Source organism: Panulirus ornatus, chromosome 64 (assembly GCF_036320965.1).
Source record: "Panulirus ornatus isolate Po-2019 chromosome 64, ASM3632096v1, whole genome shotgun sequence".
NCBI lineage: Eukaryota > Metazoa > Arthropoda > Malacostraca > Decapoda > Palinuridae > Panulirus > Panulirus ornatus.
Window position 1 is genome coordinate 7277369 of NC_092287.1, and position 16107 is coordinate 7293475.

General features: G+C 50.2%; 1 protein-coding gene across 3 annotated transcripts in view; it reads left to right on the top strand.

The window, feature by feature from the left end:
- The window catches only part of LOC139746304 (protein amalgam-like), a 511983-nt gene that overhangs the window by 230830 nt on the left and 265046 nt on the right, over positions 1–16107 (top strand). The gene's annotated exons all lie outside the window — the stretch shown is intronic.

Consider the following 16107-nt stretch of genomic DNA (forward strand, 5'->3'; position numbering starts at 1 on the left):
GTTTGCATGAGCATTCAGTGTTCTTCAGCTGCCAGCCTTACGGTAATTCCCTTAAGTTTGTTTACTCTCCTCCTTCACAAAATGTTTCGAAAAAAAACGTAATTAATTGTGTAAAAGTGATAATTCTAATCATGAACTACCTAATGTATGGATCGTGTGGAGCTTCGGTCTTGTACACTCTTGCTAAGTTTACACTGCAGTTGTCAATGTGTCGGCCTGTGTGTGTGTGTGTGTGTGTGTGTGTGTGTGTGTGTGTGTGTGTGTGTGTGTGTGTTTATGACCTGAAATGACCTGGTGTCTGTACGTTTCCGCTCACTAGGTTCTCCCTCGCGTGTGGCTCCTGACACACACCTGATTTACATAGTGCCCCCCCCCCCCCCCCCCCCACACACACACAAAAAAAAAATGTACTGATGAAGGTATTTCCTGTGAGAAAAACAGAGATATGTTTGTCCACTATGTCTTAACATGGCTCTGAGCCAGCACTCTCTAGATGATTTGCATCTGGTGCAGCAGGCTGGAGGAGCTTGTACAATGCTACTAATGAAGTAAGAGTACGTGGCGGCAACAAAGAGACTCCACAAGACCCACAGAACAACAGAGACGGTGGGCAGCAGAGGGAGGAGGAGGAGGAGGCAGCAGCAGCAGGAGTATGGGAGGGTCGACAGCAGATCCCAGAAGACGTGGTAGAGGGCACAGTACAGAGGACAGGCAGTAGAAACAGTACGGGGGAAGGGGGGCAACACGTGCCCTAAGATGGGTTCCGTGCAACAGAGGGAGGCAGAAGCATCACTATGGGTCCCAGGGTAGGCAACAGATCCCACAAGACGGTAAGCAGCAGAGACACCGGAACAGCAAAGGGTTGGCAAGAGATGCCACTAGACGGGTGGTGGGCAACAGAGGGAGGCCACAGATGCCACAAGACGGGTGGTGGGCAGGAGCAGCAGTAGGGTTGGCCACAGATGCCACAAGACGTGGTGGTGGGCAGCAGCAAGCAGAAGGGTTGGCAACAGATGCCACAAGACGTGGTGGTGAAGGACACACACAGACACACACACACACACACACACACAGTCATGTTGATATGTGATCTCAAGTGGAGAAAAATGAGCCCTGACGACAATTTCTCAAAACTGAAGAGATAATCAATCAATGCAGTCGCAACGCACTCCTTTACTGCCTAACTTTGCTGTTAATGTAATTATCGATTTCCCGTGCACTCATTTTCACAAAAAAAATATATGATTACGCGATTACATTACCGAGCATTACAGAAACGTTTGGCAAATCACTCGGGGGGCTTTTAACCCTGGGCACTGTACAAATTTTAAAAGCGTGTGAATATCCGCTGTTTGCATACCATTAAGAGCATATTGAAGTATATTACCGCTGGAAAAAGAGGCACAAAAAAAAAAAAAACAACCAATGATGCTTTTCAAAATTCGTCCGTGCAACGAATTATACACCACCTCCCCTCCTCAACCCACCCACCCACCACCCTGCCCCACAAAATATAAATCCGCATTGTGCCATCAGAGAGACATGTGCTCGGTGGCACTCATGGCGGAACTCGTCCAAGCCTTCATTATCATACTCGCATCGCCCCTAAGCCTGATGGAGAGTTAGGGTTAATGATCATACTCCTTAGCGTAGTGGTGGCCCCACACACACACACACACACACACACACGTACCACCATAGACGGCTTGACTGGTCTGGTATCTTCTCCTCCCCCTGTTCAACCTCTCTTGAACTCACTGTAACGCTACCTTTTATCTTTTTTCTCTCACTGTTCACAGCTGTGGCAACCCTGTAGTGCACTGCTCTCGAACTGTATTTGGCTGCCTGCTGTACCCGCTGTAACTCTAGGCTGTCGGTGAAATAACAAAGGCGGCTACATAACGAACACGTTGTTCTACTGAACACACAACCTCCCTGGCCTATGACTTAAAGAGTTGCTTTCGGGGGCTCTTCTCTAACCCCTCCTTCCCTCCGCGCAGCAACTTCGTCTGGCGGGACTAGTCAAGCTCTCCCCTGCTGGACCACCACTTCAAAGAGAATGGAGAGCTGGGTGTTCAGTTTTCGAAGAACAGTTCCCCAAGCTGTTCACAGAGGGTTGCATTCGTCCACATGTAGGGCCACTGGTCACACACATACACACACACACACACACATACATACATATATATATATATATATATATATATATATATATATATATATATATATATATATATATATATATATATATATATATATAAACACATCCTCCTCCTTATGTATCTTTTCATCATAGAGTAATCCGGGTCCTTTTTTTTTTCCCACTGATTAATTGGCCTAATCTCGGTGTTGTGAGTAATTTCGCGTGTTTATATGATAAGCCAAATTACATCATTACCGTCGCCATTTGCCTGATATACGGGTATAACAATTTCCGTGTCAGGATGTGTCATGCACCGTGCATGTTTAGGGGGAAACACTGATGACCCCTCCACACACACACACACACACACAACACACACACAACACAACACATTTACATGCTGTAAACTGATTTACAGTGATTAATCTCCCCCCCCCCCTCCCCAACGACATGTCGGGGTCCACAACGTGCATTACATAATACATTCTCTCTCTCTCTCTCTCTCTCTCTCTCTCTCTCTCTCTCTCTCTCTCTCTCTCTCTCTCTCTCTCTCTCTCTCTCTCATACACCCCTCTTTCTATTATACCTTCATATAATAAGATTTTTTATCATATCTTTTTTTCGTGTTTTACAAACAATCTATTTTGTCCACACACACACACACACACACACACACACACACACACACACACACACACTCACTCACACACACACACACACACACACACACACACACACACACACACACAGGGCCGAAGTCTACAGTATTTTGAATGCCACTGAACCACATCAGCACATATGACATGCGTGTATCACCCTTACCCAAGGACACACCCTAGGTGTTCTCTCCACAACCCCAACACGTCCCTTCTACTACTTTCAATCATCACCCCCCTTCCCCCCAACCCCCTTCCTCTTCCCCTTTCCCCACCTCTCCTGCCCAGTACACCACCACACAGCCACCAGAGAGGCTGACAAGTGATTGGCCCTCACTGGGCATACTAACCAGGTGTCTTAACCCTCCCTCAGGGTGGGGGAGGGGAGGACCTTAAGTCTTTAAGGGAGGAGGAGGAGAGGAACAGGGGCCATGACCTGGCCTCTGGTCTCGTGACTAGCTCCTCACTGGGGGTCTTCAGGTCCCCCGACAGGTGACCAGGTGAGGGAGGTCTTCTATCACTAGGTCTCCTGACAGGTGACCAGGTGAGGGAGGTCTTCTACCACTAGGCCTCCCGAAGAAGTGACCAGGTGAGGGAGGTCTTCTACCACTAGGCCTCCCGAAGAAGTGACCAGGTGAGGGAGGTCTTCTATCATTATCACCGGGGAGGGGGAAAGACGGGACGACCCAGCTTGAAGAGGGTCTTCCGTCGTCAGGTCAGCAGGGACCATCGAGGTCGACCTCCACCACCAGGAGAACGTACGTAAGCTGGGCGGGGAGAGAGGGGCGCGCGACCCAAGTCCCCGTGGCGTACGAAACAAACACGGATTAGAAATTCATGAGGCGTTGAAGATGAGGAATTAGGCGGCAAATTCCCTCTGGAATTTTCTCGGGGAATTGTGTGTGTGTGTGTGTGGGGGGGACAGTGGGGGAAGGAGGATTTTTTTACACCACAACCTCATTCAGTCTCATTTACAAAACTGTGGAACTCTCTGAGTCTCGTGTGCAGGGCCATGGACCATCTCTTGAGGCATGTGTTATTCACAGGGTCTGGGGACCTCCTTATTGAGTCTCGTTTACAGAGCACTGGGGACCCATTGAATCTAGGCTCATTTACAGGGCATGGGGACCCTTGAGTCTCGTCTCATTTACAGAACATGGGATCCCCAGGTTTTCGTCTCATTTACAGAACATGGGGACCCCCAGGTTTTCGTCCCATTTACAGAACATGGGACCCCCAGGTTTTCGTCTCATTTACAGAACATGGGACCCCCAGGTTTTCGTCTCATTTACATGATTCAGGTCTTTGGTATAATCATTGTTTCTTCATGAGTATAACGCGGCATGATCAACATGATACGCTATACCAAGGTCTCATTGGTATACTGTCTGTTAACCTTCTCTCACCGCGAGTGTAAATGTGAAGATATACTCAACATACTCCGTCGTGTTAAGACCTAACGCTAGACTACGGTGCTGTGTTACCTCCTCCCAGGTTAGTGGTGGTATACTGCCTCCCTGGCTGGTGCTGCGTGACTCTGGTATAACGTGTCATACCCAGCCGCTAGTGGTGGTATATTGACTGCGTGGGTGCTGGTACGGTGGTATACTGGTATAACATGACATACCCCGCCGCTAGTGGTGGTATATTGCCCGCGTGGGTGCTGGTAACGGTGGTATACTGGTATAACGTGACATACCCAGTCGCTAGTGATGGTATGCTGCCTGCCTGGCTTCTGCCTGGTGACGGTGGTATAACGTGATACGCACAGTATACCAGGATATACTGGTGGGGCCACGTGGCTGCTGCGTCTTGGCTGGCCAGCAACAGGTGGGAGGTTGGTGAGGTCTGGCTGGCGGCGCCGGTAGAACAACCCTCCCTCACACCTGTGGTTCACAACCCTGCCTCACAACCATGCCATACAGCCCTCCCTCACACCTTGTGGTTCACAACCCTCCCTCACAACCATGCCATCACAACCCTCCCTCACACCTGTGGTTCACAACCCTGCCTCACACCTGTGGTTCACAACCCTCCCTCACACCTGTGGTTCACAACCCTGCCTCACACATGTGGTTCACAACCCTCCCTCACAACCATGCCACACAACCCTGCCTCACACCTGTGGCGGCCTTCACAACCCTGCCTCACACCTGTGGTTCACAACCCTCCCTCACACCTGTGGTTCACAACCCTGCCTCACACATGTGGTTCACAACCCTCCCTCACACCTGTGGTTCACAACCCTCCCTCACACCTGTGGTTCACAACCCTCCCTCACACCTGTGGTTCACAACCCTGCCTCACACATGTGGTTCACAACCCTCCCTCACACCTGTGGTTCACAACCCTCCCTCACACCTGTGGTTCACAACCCTCCCTCACACCTTGTGGTTCACAACCCTCCCTCACACCTGTGGTTCACAACCCTCCCTCACACCTGTGGTTCACAACCCTCCCTCACACCTGTGGTTCACAACCCTCCCTCACACCTGTGGTTCACAACCCTCCCTCACACCTGTGGTTCACAACCCTCCCTCACACCTGTGGTTCACAACCCTCCCTCACACCTGTGGTTCACAACCCTCCCTCACACCTGTGGTTCACAACCCTCCCTCACACCTTGTGGTTCACAACCCTCCCTCACACCTTGTGGTTCACAACCCTCCCTCACACCTGTGGTTCACAACCCTCCCTCACACCTTGTGGTTCACAACCCTCCCTCACACCTGTGGTTCACAACCCTCCCTCACACCTTGTGGTTCACAACCCTCCCTCACACCTGTGGTTCACAACCCTCCCTCACACCTTGTGGTTCACAACCCTCCCTCACACCTGTGGTTCACAACCCTCCCTCACACCTTGTGGTTCACAACCCTCCCTCACACCTGTGGTTCACAACCCTCCCTCACACCTGTGGTTCACAACCCTCCCTCACACCTGTGGTTCACAACCCTCCCTCACACCTTGTGGTTCACAACCCTCCCTCACACCTGTGGTTCACAACCCTCCCTCACACCTTGTGGTTCACAACCCTCCCTCACACCTGTGGTTCACAACCCTCCCTCACACCTGTGGTTCACAACCCTCCCTCACACCTGTGGTTCACAACCCTCCCTCACACCTTGTGGTTCACAACCCTCCCTCACACCTGTGGTTCACAACCCTCCCTCACACCTGTGGTTCACAACCCTCCCTCACACCTGTGGTTCACAACCCTCCCTCACACCTGTGGTTCACAACCCTCCCTCACACCTGTGGTTCACAACCCTCCCTCACACCTGTGGTTCACAACCCTCCCTCACACCTTGTGGTTCACAACCCTCCCTCACACCTGTGGTTCACAACCCTCCCTCACACCTGTGGTTCACAACCCTCCCTCACACCTGTGGTTCACAACCCTCCCTCACACCTGTGGTTCACAACCCTCCCTCACACCTGTGGTTCACAACCCTCCCTCACACCTGTGGTTCACAACCCTCCCTCACACCTTGTGGTTCACAACCCTCCCTCACACCTGTGGTTCACAACCCTCCCTCACACCTGTGGTTCACAACCCTCCCTCACACCTGTGGTTCACAACCCTCCCTCACACTGTGGTTCACAACCCTCCCTCACACCTTGTGGTTCACAACCCTCCCTCACACCTGTGGTTCACAACCCTCCCTCACACCTGTGGTTCACAACCCTCCCTCACACCTTGTGGTTCACAACCCTCCCTCACACCTGTGGTTCACAACCCTCCCTCACACCTGTGGTTCACAACCCTCCCTCACACCTGTGGTTCACAACCCTCCCTCACACCTGTGGTTCACAACCCTCCCTCACACCTGTGGTTCACAACCCTCCCTCACACCTGTGGTTCACAACCCTCCCTCACACCTGTGGTTCACAACCCTCCCTCACACCTGTGGTTCACAACCCTCCCTCACACCTGTGGTTCACAACCCTCCCTCACACCTGTGGTTCACAACCCTCCCTCACACCTTGTGGTTCACAACCCTCCCTCACACCTGTGGTTCACAACCCTCCCTCACACCTGTGGTTCACAACCCTCCCTCACACCTGTGGTTCACAACCCTCCCTCACACCTTGTGGTTCACAACCCTCCCTCACACCTGTGGTTCACAACCCTCCCTCACACCTGTGGTTCACAACCCTCCCTCACACCTGTGGTTCACAACCCTCCCTCACACCTGTGGTTCACAACCCTCCCTCACACCTGTGGTTCACAACCCTCCCTCACACCTTGTGGTTCACAACCCTCCCTCACACCTGTGGTTCACAACCCTCCCTCACACCTGTGGTTCACAACCCTCCCTCACACCTGTGGTTCACAACCCTCCCTCACACCTGTGGTTCACAACCCTCCCTCACACCTGTGGTTCACAACCCTCCCTCACACCTGTGGTTCACAACCCTCCCTCACACCTGTGGTTCACAACCCTCCCTCACACCTGTGGTTCACAACCCTCCCTCACACCTGTGGTTCACAACCCTCCCTCACACCTGTGGTTCACAACCCTCCCTCACACCTGTGGTTCACAACCCTCCCTCACACCTGTGGTTCACAACCCTCCCTCACACCTGTGGTTCACAACCCTCCCTCACACCTGTGGTTCACAACCCTCCCTCACACCTGTGGTTCACAACCCTCCCTCACACCTGTGGTTCACAACCCTCCCTCACACCTGTGGTTCACAACCCTCCCTCACACCTGTGGTTCACAACCCTCCCTCACACCTTGTGGTTCACAACCCTCCCTCACACCTGTGGTTCACAACCCTCCCTCACACCTGTGGTTCACAACCCTCCCTCACACCTGTGGTTCACAACCCTCCCTCACACCTGTGGTTCACAACCCTCCCTCACACCTTGTGGTTCACAACCCTCCCTCACACCTGTGGTTCACAACCCTCCCTCACACCTGTGGTTCACAACCCTCCCTCACACCTGTGGTTCACAACCCTCCCTCACACCTGTGGTTCACAACCCTCCCTCACACCTGTGGTTCACAACCCTCCCTCACACCTGTGGTTCACAACCCTCCCTCACACCTTGTGGTTCACAACCCTCCCTCACACCTGTGGTTCACAACCCTCCCTCACACCTGTGGTTCACAACCCTCCCTCACACCTGTGGTTCACAACCCTCCCTCACACCTGTGGTTCACAACCCTCCCTCACACCTGTGGTTCACAACCCTCCCTCACACCTGTGGTTCACAACCCTCCCTCACACCTGTGGTTCACAACCCTCCCTCACACCTGTGGTTCACAACCCTCCCTCACACCTGTGGTTCACAACCCTCCCTCACACCTGTGGTTCACAACCCTCCCTCACACCTGTGGTTCACAACCCTCCCTCACACCTGTGGTTCACAACCCTCCCTCACACCTGTGGTTCACAACCCTCCCTCACACCTTGTGGTTCACAACCCTCCCTCACACCTGTGGTTCACAACCCTCCCTCACACCTGTGGTTCACAACCCTCCCTCACACCTGTGGTTCACAACCCTCCCTCACACCTGTGGTTCACAACCCTCCCTCACACCTTGTGGTTCACAACCCTCCCTCACACCTGTGGTTCACAACCCTCCCTCACACCTGTGGTTCACAACCCTCCCTCATGTGTGTCAGTCGCCCGTGACCTCGGCATGACCTAGTGTGTGTGTGTGTGTGTGTGTGTGTGTGTGTGTGTGTGTGTGTGTGTGTGTAAACTCGAGAAGCCTCGGGAGCGGGTTCAGTGCGGGTCGTGGCTGAGGCCCTTTGGGGATTCGAGGGGGTAGTTATCAAGGTCGACGACCTAAGACTGGGTGGGGGTGGTCATGTGGCGGCCAGGCCCTGTGTTAGGTCCAGAGGTCGGGGCACCGCGTCAGGTCATTAGTCGTTTATTGCTGGTCACGAAGCGGGGGTCAAAAGGTCAAACACAATCGCCAAGAAATGAACTTTAGGGTTTCTCAAGTTCAGGGAGAAGGTACTTTGCTACGACTAATGTCCAAGACTCATATAACATCTGAGATGAACCATGAATTATAATTATCAAAGTAAATATGTGTGTTAGAGGATAGAGTAATGGTCAGTAAAAAGGTCAAATATTGCGTTAATATTTCAGGTAGAACGAAAGGTTGGCATCACGTACGCAGCGAGGTGAAATATACATTACCATGGGGGTCAAGTAAGGTCAAGTACACGGCAGGTCAAGCTGTAAGGTCAAATACACGGCAGGTCAAGCTGTAAGGTCAAGTACACGGCAGGTCAAGCTGTAAGGTCAAGTCTGCATCTCTTTGGTATGGGAAGACGATGTAATGCGGGTACTTTCCATTTTAATCTTAAAACCATTGGGCACGACGGTACGATCCTTTGAACACGACGGTACGATCCTTTCAAACACGACGGGGCCATCTTTGAACACGACGATACGACCCATGAACACGACGGAACGATCCTTTTTGAACACTTCGCACGACGGTACGATCCTTGGATAAGACGGCGTGTCCTTCTACCACAAAACCATGAAATGTTGAGTCAACTCAAGACCAGGTCTGGGTATCCACAGGGAGGACTTTGACAGTAGCTTTGAGATCCACATCCACTTGGTCAACCACAACCCAGGGTCGGATCCTCTGTCTCAGCAGCGCCCACGATCGTGTAGGTGGCATTCAATCTCTTTTGGACAAGTTTTCTAGCCAAGCACTTTCCCCTTTTGATTGTGTCTACACACACACACACACACACACACACACACACACACACACTTACACACTCACACAGCAGGACATAATGAATCCAAGCGAGCCTTTGACTGCGCGTTGGAGCACCGCGTTATTTATAATCGTTTAATCCACAGCGAGAATGAACGCTGAAGCAATCATCGCGTCAGTTTTCCGCGACTCGGAAACCCCAAAAATCAACAAGAAATATAGTATATTGGAAATGAATGACTGGCGTCTGATTACATCTCATGTGCGCCACACACTGTCTCTTTTTTGCTGTACACACACACACACACACACACACATACCCCTCTCCGCACCTGGGATTAATATGGCCTGTTCATCCTCGCTGTGTGTGTGTGTGTGTGTGTGTGTGTGTGAACACTTCGTGCATTGATCTCCTGTAATCTTTTGCCCGACAAAGTGGAGTATTAATCACCTCCCGCTGGCGAGCATACACGTAAATCCTTTTTTTTTTCTTTTCCTTTTAAATCCCCGTTTGACATAATGTCTCCTGCCTGACGTCACGTGCAATATATATATTCATTTCCTTCGCCCTCCGCTGTTATCCAGCATCGCGTTTTCTGACCTCTTTGGTGGGCGTTATCAGGCGTCGCGTTTTCTATCCATTCCCCGTCATCAGGCGTCGCGTTTTCTATCCATTCCCCGTGAACAGGCGTCGCGTTTTCTATCCATTCCCAGTCATCGGGCGTCGCGTTTTCGATCCATTCCCAGTCATCGGGCGTCGCGTTTTCTATCCATTCCCCGTGATCAGGCGTCGCGTTTTCTATCCATTCCCCATCATCAGGCGTCGCGTTTTCGATCCATTCCCCGTGATCAGGCGTCGCGTTTTCTATCCATTTCCCGTGATCAGGCGTCGCGTTTTCTATCCGTTCACCGCTCTCAGACTCCCGTGTTTTCTAATCCTTTTCAGGCACCGCGTTTTCTCCGGATCCCCTTAAATGAAAGTTGGCGAATTTGAATAACGGACAATATAGTCTGCAGGTACAGGCTGGAAATCGCCCGGGCCCCCGGAGGAGGGGTTGTGGAAAGCTACCAGACCGGGCCTCTCCCGGAGCGAGCAATTGCCGCAAATAGAATTGTGGTAATATCCATTGCAGGCGGAGTTCCAGTTTGTGTCTGGACACCTGATGCACCGGCAGTGGCGCGCGGGGGAAGTATCCGTGAATAAGATTCAGAAAGTGGTGCTCCACCCCACCCAGGACACACCTCCCTCCTCCTCCTCCTCCTTCTTCTTCCTCCTTCCTCCTCCTTCTTCAGTTGTCCGCGGATGAAGTTTGTATCAGGAGAGAGAGAGGGAGGGGGTGAGTGGTTCGAGTGCAGTCGAAGGAGAGAGAGAGAGAGAGAGAGAGAGAGAGAGAGAGAGAGAGAGAGAGAGAGAGAGAGAGAGAGAGAGAGAGAGAGAGAGAGAGAGAGAGACTATCAGTAAAGGGAGATACGAGGCGATCGGTGTAAAGAAAAAAGAAAGAAGAAGAGAGGGAGGTGACATCACGGAGTGATGGAAGGGAGGATTTGATCGTACAGAAGGATGTTGAGGGGTTCGAGGAGACGGTCCAGTGATCCAGACCCGGCTATTTAATTCTCTGGCTGGTGTGGAGTTCCATCGTCTGTACCACAATGTGTGTGTGTGTGGGGGGGGGGGAGGTGTGTGGTGGTGGTTGGGAGGGAGGGAGGGACTGTGTGTGTGTGTATGTGTGTAGGTGTGTGGTGGTGCTTGGGAGGGAGGGAGGGACGGGTGTGTGTGTGTGTGTGTGTGTGTGTGTGTGTGTGTGTGTGTGTGTGGTGTGTGGTGGTGGCTGGGAGGGAGGGAGGGATGGGTGTGTGTGTGTGTGGGGAGGTGTGTGGTGGTGGTTGGGAGGGAGGGAGGGATGGGTGTGTGTGTGTGTGGATGGGTGTGTGTGGTGGTTGGGAGGGAGGGAGGGATGGGTGTGTGTGGTGGTTGGGAGGGAGGGAGGGATGGGTGTGTGTGTGTGTGTGGGGAGGTGTGTGGTGGTGGTTGGGAGGGAGGGAAGGATGGGTGTGTGTGTGTGTGTGGTGTGTGGTGGTGGTTGGGAGGGAGGGAGGGATGGGTGTGTGTGTGTGTGGGGAGGTGTGTGGTGGTGGTTGGGAGGGTGGGAGGGACGGGTGTGTGTGTGTGTGGGGAGGTGTGTGGTGGTGGTTGGGAGGGACGGGTGTGTGGGTGTGGTTCTATACCCATGTGGAGGACGGCGCCTCATCTTTGGGTTGTGAGTAGGAATCCAGGAACGAGATGGGTTGCAAATGGCCTCACACCGGCCGATTCCCTGCCCTGCCCCTCACACACACACACACACACACACACACACACACACACACACAGACACCCGTCCCTCCCTCCCTCCCTCCCAACCACCACACACACACACACACACACACACACACACCCGTCCGTCCCTCCCTCCCTCCCAACCACCACACACACACACACACACACACACACATAAATATTCAAAGACATCTAAAATTAAACTTTTTTTTCACCATCTACACAACAAGTAAATTTTAAGAAAAAAAAAAACGTGAAAATTCCTCTGTTACGAATGTATCGTTAACAGAAAACTCTCTCTCTCTCTCTCTCTCTCTCTCTCTCTCTCCCTCCCCCCCCCGGGTGCTGTAAGACGATGCACACACACAATACAAGGAGAAGAAAGAAGGAAAAAAATATATATATATAAAAAAAATAAAAAAAATCTCGATTATATTACAAAATCCGCCTCAACTTTGCTCAAAAGAGAGAGAGAGGAAAAAAAATAAATTCTTCAGGCCCTCTGTGTGTGTCTTGAATACTTTACATGGTATTACCACTTTGAAAACACAAGAGGCACTGGAACAATGCCAATAATTTTTTTTTTATTTCTTTAAACAACTTCTTCCATCGCTAATAAAAATTCCTGAGGGAGATGTAACCTCTCAACCTCCCATTTCTCCCTCCCCCCCTTTCCTCACCCTTATTCGTAAACCACCCCTTCCCCATATCTCTTAAAACCACCCCTTCCCCATACCTCTTAAAACCACCCCTTCCCCCTACTTAAAACCTCGCCTTGTCTCCTTCCCCTTCAACTTTCAGTACGACGGCACGACCCGTACGAACACGACGGTACGATCTTTGAGCACGTCGATACGGTACGACCCACGAAGCAAGACGGTATGGTACGTACGACCCCCAAGACCTTAATGGCATAGAAGGTAGACGTAGATACGACCCGTGAGCACGGCGGTACGACCCTTGAGCACGGCAGTACGACCCTTGAGCACGACTGTACTAACCTTGAGCACGGCAGTACGACCCTTGAGCACGACGGTACGACCCTTGAGCACGATGGTACGACCCTTAAGTACGGCGGTACGACCCTAGAGAACGGCGGTACGACCCCTGAGCACGACGGTACGACCCTTGAGCTCGACGGGATAACGACCTCAGAACCGCGGTATAGTTCCCCGAGCACCGTGGTACGACCTTCCGGATTGTGACGGCGTGACCTCTGACCTGGCCCTTGGGGGTCACCTTCCTGTGGGACGACTGTAACCCCCCCCTTCCCCCCCAGCAACACTGGGGTAAAGGTATACCCAGTGGTCACCTGGGGGTCCGGCACAATACGGAATACATTACCACAGGTCAAGAAAAAAATTAATTGGAACTGTGGTGGTAATAATAGGTTTAATAATGATAATTGACTTTTTTCTTAGTTACATTCACAGGCTGAAAATATACACCGGAAAATATTATGTACGATTTAAACGCTGGGGCTGTAAAAACGGAGCGGGGTGTTCGACACTTTCAACGCAATTAATAAGTTGGAGTTTAATAAAAAAAAAAAAAAAAAACTGATTATTTAGGACGTTCACATTGGATGGGGAGGGGGTGTGTGATGGAGGGGGGGGGGGGTTGTAGCGGGTGGACTCGGTGCGGTTGTGGTGACGAACTGCAACCAGGGGACGAGGGATCTTCTCAGGTGTCAGGAGGTGACGGTGGCGAGTAATAGGGGGTTTCAGTTCTCCCTGAGGTGTTCAGAGATGTGCGGGTGATGGTTGGAGAGCGTCTGGAGGGCCGATGTATATAAGAATATTCATACACATGACATCTATGTATATACTTTTAATTTGTACTGGACATATGGAATAGGTGATAACGATTAACCTGTGAGTGAGAAGGATTCGAACCCAGTCCTACCGCTCGGCAGATTCAGCGTTCGAATGCTCTTCGCCCATTGTTAAATCGTTATCACATGCATGTATATTTATTGGATGTAAATCGTATACAAACATGAACCATTCTGGTTCAATGCCTACCGGTAGCATTCCCGCCTATGGCACAGGGGTCCCGGGTTCGATCCTGGCTGTTGGAGGTTTGTACGTTCTATACAGGTGCGCGTTCATATGCACTTTATTCGTGTGTATATATATATATATATATATATATATATATATATATATATATATATATATATATATATATATATATATATATAAACAGGGCTGCACATACTTTTTTTGTTTTCTGCACAGATACATTTTTTTGGTTTTTTTTCGCAGATACTTTTTTTTTTTTCATTTAACTTCTCCTCTCTTTATTTTGTATTGTTACCGATTCTCGATCTATAACCAAAGCTCTTGGCTAATCCCCAGCTTGAGTGGATTACGTGGGATGGGGAAAAAAAAGAGAAAAAGGCTTGGGCTACCCTGGGATTTTATATATATATATATATATATATATATATATATATATATATATATATATATATATATATACATCAGGCTTTTCGCTATGGCTGTGGCAACGCTGTTTCTGTATGCTGGTAGGGATCAGTGTATCCAACGCTGTTATTGTTTATATTGTCAACTGTAAATATTGCTGAATTTACGTTGTCCAGTTGCCTGTGTGTGACGATTTCGTTATATTTACGCTTTCTATATATATATATATATATATATATATATATATATATATATATATATATATATATGTGATCAGAACAGTGATTCAATGCTCGATGTGCTTCCTTCCAGGTATGTGTCCTTTGGGGGCGGTGATGGCCTGCGGCAGCTCTACAGGTAAGGTGAGAGAGAGAGAGAGAGAGAGAGAGAGAGAGAGAGAGAGAGAGAGAGAGAGAGAGAGAGAGAGAGAGAGAGAGAGAGGAGGGTTGGATTGGGTCAGGGTGATTATCTCCCGGGATAAGGTTATTAAGGAAGGGTAGTAATTATCTTTTAGGGATTCGTCGATATTTCCCCCCCCCCACACCCCAAATCCCATGTTTGTTTTCGGTGTGTGTGTGTGTGTGTGTGTGTGTGTGTGTGTGTGTGGTGGTCGGGTCTCCGTCGGCGCAGGAGGCAAGGTCGCGTTCGTTCCGGAACGACTCCAAATCGTGAGTCATTATAGTTACCCAGTTATCAAGCCTCTCTCTCTCTCTCTCTCTCTCTCTCTCTCTCTCTCTCTCTCTCTCTCTCTCTCGGGGGGGAGGGGGGGGGGTCGTTAGCAGGTACTTGACTGCAAGTATTACTTTTATAAGTCTGTTCTTGGGGGGGGGGGGGTGGAAGGTTGGGGTGGGGGGGAAGGTGGTCGTAGGAGGTCGTTAGCGTGTGATGACCGGAAGTATCATAGTTATTTGAAGTGTCTAGGCCTCAACAACCCCCCCTCCCCGGACGACTAAGTGGACCAAACCAACCCCCCCCTCCATCCTGGTCGTCTGGACGACACTAAGGGCCTTCCGTCGCTACGGACGACTGCCAACAGGTCGGTTGCGATGATGCTGTCGTGGCGGACGACGAGGCATCACATGTTTACCAAATGCCGTCCTAGCTTCGTCTCTTCGTCGTATATCAACTGACTGTTATATTTCTCTCTTGTCTCTCCCCTGATGATGTGATTATTACACGAAAGTGCACTTGGGAACTTATCGGGTTTCATTTTCCCCGTGGACTCATAGGAATATATATATATATATATATATATATATACCCACCCGTAAGATTGACCCCCCTTGTGTTAAAAGTCCATAAGTTTGACGGTTTTTATAATTTATTTATATTTTTCGCCTACTACGCATAATTTCTCATAAATATACGCCACTGTAAACTGTACATATGGTCCATTTCATTTATCTATATTTTTTTTCCTACAATGTAGATTAAATCTACATAGAAATACATACACATTTCCAGTAGGCAGCCAACACACTTTCTATGTTAAACACTGGACAATAAAAAATTTATGCGTATAACCCCCTCCTCACCCGCGTAGGATAAATGCGTAAAAAGAAAAAAAAAATCATCAGTTTTTAGATATATGCGAAACAACTATAAAACAAATAACAAAAACCGAAAACTCACAAAAAAAAAAAATTGGACGAGGAATACAATATTCTGTAATACAACATACAGTTAAGTATTGCAGGAAAATACAACCTGCATACAGGCATTTAACCCCTTGAGCACGTTGCTCTGACCCAGGATCACTATGGCCTGACCTTTGACCTAAGCCCAACTTGCCTCCGACGCCACCGTAGCGCCTGCGGCTCTTTGTTGTAGGTATGATATGAAGAGGACCCGTTCTCTAT